This window comes from Corylus avellana, chromosome ca9 (genome assembly GCF_901000735.1).
Source record: "Corylus avellana chromosome ca9, CavTom2PMs-1.0".
In the NCBI taxonomy this organism is placed as follows: Eukaryota; Viridiplantae; Streptophyta; class Magnoliopsida; order Fagales; family Betulaceae; genus Corylus; species Corylus avellana.
In genome coordinates this window covers 2,860,992-2,866,449 of record NC_081549.1, presented here as the reverse complement: position 1 = coordinate 2,866,449, position 5,458 = coordinate 2,860,992, and the positions used below count along the sequence as shown (strand labels likewise).

The 5,458-nt window shown below is 31.7% G+C and overlaps 1 long non-coding RNA gene across 1 annotated transcript; it reads right to left on the bottom strand.

Moving 5' to 3' along the window:
- Window positions 1-4,236: 4,236 nt before the first annotated feature.
- Window positions 4,237-5,419, bottom strand: LOC132162021 (uncharacterized). The gene is made up of 2 exons (XR_009438194.1): window positions 5,144-5,419; window positions 4,237-4,460 (listed from the first exon to the last, which is right to left on the bottom strand). It is a non-coding gene; the product is annotated as an uncharacterized LOC132162021 (long non-coding RNA).
- Between the last annotated feature and the right edge of the window lie 39 nt (window positions 5,420-5,458).

The window sequence follows — 5,458 nt, the reverse complement described above, 5'->3', positions numbered from 1 at the left end:
TACCTTTTTATTTTATTTTTTTTATTTTTTATTTTTTATAATATAATAATTATAATAATAATTTTTTATTTACAAATAAGGATAAATTTGAAAATTTAAAAAATTTTAGGGGTATAAAGGTCTTTTATTCATTCTACCGTTTGATTTAACTACAATATCTAATGGTAGAAGATATTTGGAACGAAACGAAAGTTCGATACACCAAAGTGAAAGACTTTAAAGAATGTGGGGGTTTTTGCAAAAGACGCATAAGTTCAGGAGAGATAAGTAAAGTTTTTACTAATTTTTTATTTATAAATAAGGGTAAATTTGGAATTTAAAAAAAATTTAGGGGTATAAAAGACTTTTACTCATTTGACCGTTTGATTTAACTGCAAAATCCTAACGGAAGGGGCAAAGTGAAAGAAAATAAAAATTTGATACATCAAAGTGAGAGTTTTTGAACAATAGGAGGTGTCTGCAAAAAGCGTGAAAGTTTAGGAGAGGATAAATAAAGTTTCCCTAATTTTTTTTTTTTATGACTTATTGTTTTTGGGTCCATATAGATATATAGCACTTTCTGTTCCCCGACAGGCTGACACTATAGCCCGAGGCCCATGCTCATTCTGCAATTAATCACGATGTGAGAGGTTTTTACAGCCATGTCGTGGGCTTTCACTTGAATTTGATTAAGCCCATGGCCTATGACTACGGCTTTTCTTTGCTGTAATACATGTGCATTATTTAGTAATACAAAATTACATGTAAAAAAAAAAAAAAAAAAAAAACATGGAATAACAATAATTTGGGCTATGTTTGTTAAATCAATTCTTAGCCAGTAGGAAATGGTAAAATTTAATTATTTAATTAATATTATAATATTCACCATCAATAAGTGAGGCCCAACACATACGTAACTTATGGCGTTGTAATGCAATGTTAAATCTATATTTATCTGAAAAAAAAGTTGATAGGAAAATGGTCATTGTAATTATTTAATTAATATTTTAAAATTTTTTGTTAGTGTGTTTGTGTAAGAATTTTTTGCTTTTGGTTTGAAAAATTGTTTTGTGAGAAGTGTTTTAATAGTATTTCTAGTAGAGTTGACATTTGATAAAATATTTTCTATTGAGCGTACATGCTTATTTTGAGAAAATTTAAATAGAGAGCATCCCTATGGCAACTTTTGATGAAAAAGAGGAGTGGCGATTACCTGAATTCAGTTGGGATGCCCGTTTACCCATTTCTAACTTATTGTGATGGCCGTACAATTATCGCAAATTTGACGGCTACCTGAATTCAGTTGGAATGTCTGTTTACTCATCTCTAACTTATTATGATGGCCGTATAACTACTGCAAACCTGCCGACTTTTTTGTTTGCTTTTTTGACACGTGTTGAGAGACTTGAAACAGTGGAAAAAAAGATACATAAAGGCATGGCATATTGGCATGTGTGGTTGCAATTTGCAAAGGTGATTGATTAGTTACTTTAGCTTGAAGTGAAATGCCATTACTCATTAGACAGTTGTATTAAATTTACAAGTACATATGAATGAAAAGTTAGAAGAGCCATAAATGATCCCCCAATTAGTGTGTGATATAAAGATCGACGGCAACAGATTAGCGGCCGCGAATTGTCGTTTTCAAAGCATTAAGGAAGTTGGGTATGAAAGTAACCCACTTTACCCAACTTTCCTTGAGAATTACATTTAGTTTTTGATTGCACACGTCTTCTTCTCTCAATAAACTGCTAACTGCTCATATAATTGCACTCCGAATCAATAAGTAAATGGGGTGGGTGAGACTACAATTTATGTTTGATGTAAGCCAACACAACTTTGGAAAGTGCTCGATCAAGTTCGAGAAAGAGTACCAAAAGGAGATCAAATGTATCTATATCTTTATGAGTAAGGATATTCGGTGAACATTTATTCACGCTGGTATATTATAATATTATTATATTATTAAAAGAAATTTGAACAATAATATAATAATATTATAATACACCAGTGTTAGTGATTGTTCACTCACACTAATGTATTATAGTATTAAAAAAGTTTGAACAGTAATATTAAAAAATAATCTTATAAAATACACCAGCGTGAGTGAACAGTCACTCACACTGGTGTATTATAATAATATTATTATATTATTAAAAAAAAAAATTGAACAGTAATATTAAAAAATAAATGTTATAAAATACACCACGTTGGTGTATTATAATATTATTATATTATTAAAAAAAATTTGGACAGTAATATTATAGAATACACCAGCATGAGTGACTGTTTATTTACGCTGATGTTATGATTATCACTACTCATATCTTTATACTCTTTGGGAAAAACAAAAAAAAAAAGAAAAAGACCATCTGGGGTCAGTTTTTTTCTCCATTTTTTTTTTAATAACAATAATTGAGTTTGAGAAAATTTTATTAAATTTTTTTACATGTTCAAAATGACATATAACAATTTTATAAACTAAATTGAAAGAATACACACTTGGAGAAAAATTGTCGTCAGAAGAATATAATATAAAGCACGATCTAGAAAAGTCATGCTTTGTTTGGTAAAACTTTTTTCTTGTCCCTTTTGTTTTTATTTTTCAAAACAAAAATATTAACAAACAATTTCAAACACAAAACACTCAAAATTACTTTCACATTTATATCACATCATAACACTTTTTTCAAACAAAAATAAAAGAAAGTACCATATGGATTGAGATCTCTAACAATTTGAGTAATTTGGGTAACATTTTGCGAGAAAACCCACATGAGACCCACTTGCCCAAATAAATTTTGGACCGTCTAACCACCTATTCCGGCAGATGAGTCTCATGCAAGCTCTTTCACATGTGCTACCGAGTAATTTGAACAACAAATTATTAGAATCCTTATCTTTAAAAAGAAATAACAAATGGGTCGAGGAAAATTGACTACATAAAGACGGCTGAATTATGTGTTTTCTGCCTCTAGAAGGCATTTGAGAGAACAATAAGGGATTGAAGCTTGAGGCTTAAGTGATGATCCCATTCTATTTCTATATCTAGTTGGCAGTAGTCGTCATTTTCATTTAGTAGCAGAAATAGTGTTAATGAGCATAGAGATGAATAGGAAAATTATTGAGCAAAAATTTGTCTGAATGTTTCAAGCCCTAATTGGATTCTTTCTTACCCTAATGGTGTTCATTATCTATAGTATTTATGTTTATGTTGCTGGTTCTAGAAAAAATCTATGATGAAGAGATACGATCTCAATATCTCTTTATCATAGTATTTCAGCTAGATTCTATAGCATAGCACCAGGTCAAAAGGGACTAAGGATCTCCCCCAAACCCTAGTTTATTATCTTTTTTTCACTTCAAATGTCTTTGGCGATGATTTCTTTATTTTGTTGCCCATCGCCACCCCGGCCATCCAAAAAATTGCATCAACAATCATACTCAATTTATTTTGTCACCACCCACCTACACAACTGCTAGGGATGGAATTAACGGAGGTTATATATATTATTATATATATGGACCAAATTAAGCTTGACTCCTTATTCATACTTAGCCTCCCAATGAAAAGTTTTGGTTCTGTTCTTACAAATATGTATGATACAATTCCATTGTTGACTTAAATTTGATTGCAGATAATAGATCTTTAAACATTTGGGATATCTGAATTTAGCCAATACAAAAACCTAATAGGTTCTATCATGATTAACCGACAAAAATGAAAAAAAAAAGTCAATAATATAAATAAAAAAACTAGATATTGTACGAAAAATTCCATGTTACATTACAACAGGAAAAAATAAAAATAAAAATAAAATTCCTTATTACACCAGAGATGAAAATGGCCTGAGCTTCCCATTAACAGTACAAGGGGCTTTTTTTATTTTTTATTTTTCCTGGGCATTTAGCAGTACAAGGTTTCTATCCCATGTGTCATTATTCAGTTCGAATACAAGCAATAATACACATACGTGACATACCAGTACAAAAGGCCCCACTCGTATGTATTTGCACTGCAACAAGATCGCATGGTATGATAATTGACATTAATTCTTTTGTTTTAAGGAAAGACAAAAGGAGGTGGGCAGGAGAGGCAGGACAGTCTTGTGAATCACGAGGTTTCCTAAAATGGTAACATGATAACCATTCCAACTAAATGCTTTTGCATACTATAATAGATTGTAAGCTAAAAGATGGTATGTCGGCAGGTGAGGCTACCCTTATTTATTCATGTTTGTTACCAAGATGATGACATAAACGAAACAGCAAATATAAATGACATAAAAATCTTGGATCCTACAACAACAAACTAACAGGAATCAACACTTTCCATAAATGTAGAAGTTCTAAATTTCCTGAAGATTAATTTTCAACTGGCATCTTGATAAGGTTCTTACCCTCAATGAAGACTCTGAAGAACTTCAAGTAATAATTGCGCCAGTGATTGAAGCATCTTGGTTTACCTTCACATAATCAAACTAACCAAAAATTTTCAGCCACTTGCAGATTCGGTTCTTTCAGGAGTTCTATTATTACAACAGACGAAACTCGAAGAGCACTAAATGTGTAACACAAACAAAGGAAGCTCATGATAGTCCACACAAAATGCTAAAAGAAATAAGACAAATAATCAGCATTTAGGCTCCTAAATGACAACATCCTTTGTGAAATTTGAATTTAATGCTCAAACTTGAATGGGAGATAGCATAAGTAAAAGGCTCCGGGATCTGATTAAGGTGTTAGTTCATGTCAGAATTTTGTAAAAGCATTCGGAGAACTGATTTTCCAGGAACAATGAGCAACATTCTTCATTTACTGGGGTTTAATCATATATGGTTGAAACTACTAATTCAGTTTGTGATTGTGATGGCTTGATAAGGGAGTTCTTCTTAATAATCTTTTTGTTCACTATACTAGTTGCTAGTACTCAATTACCATTTACCATTAAAAGAATGTATTGAACTTTTGTTTCTGCCCAAACAACCATAGTATCTACTAGCCAATGCTACCTAGATTTCCAACCACTACGTCACTATAAGATTGGGCAGTACTACATAGAGCACAACTACAATGGAGTAAAGCGCATAACATGCAGACTTTAATAATAATAATGTAGTATTGACAACAGAAAATGTGGATTTAATGTTGTGGATTGACTTACAATTGTAACAATGTTGATAGAACCTTACAATGAAGCAAGACAGCGTAGAAAGGAAACAAGGTTTTCTTACTTCAAAATATTAAAATATTGATTTAACACGTCTGACCCATAACTAGTCCTCCAATATTGGATGACGCTCAAGCTCAGTTAGAAGTTCAGTCAAAGAGGTTGCTGTGCCATTGGAAATGTCACTTTCACCCCTGCATTGTTGCAACTGTTCCCGAAGACTCTGCACGAGCTCATTAAGTTTCTGAATATTCTTCTCTTGGGAGAGGATAATCTGCAGTAAAATTGATAGCCAATAAGAAAACTAAA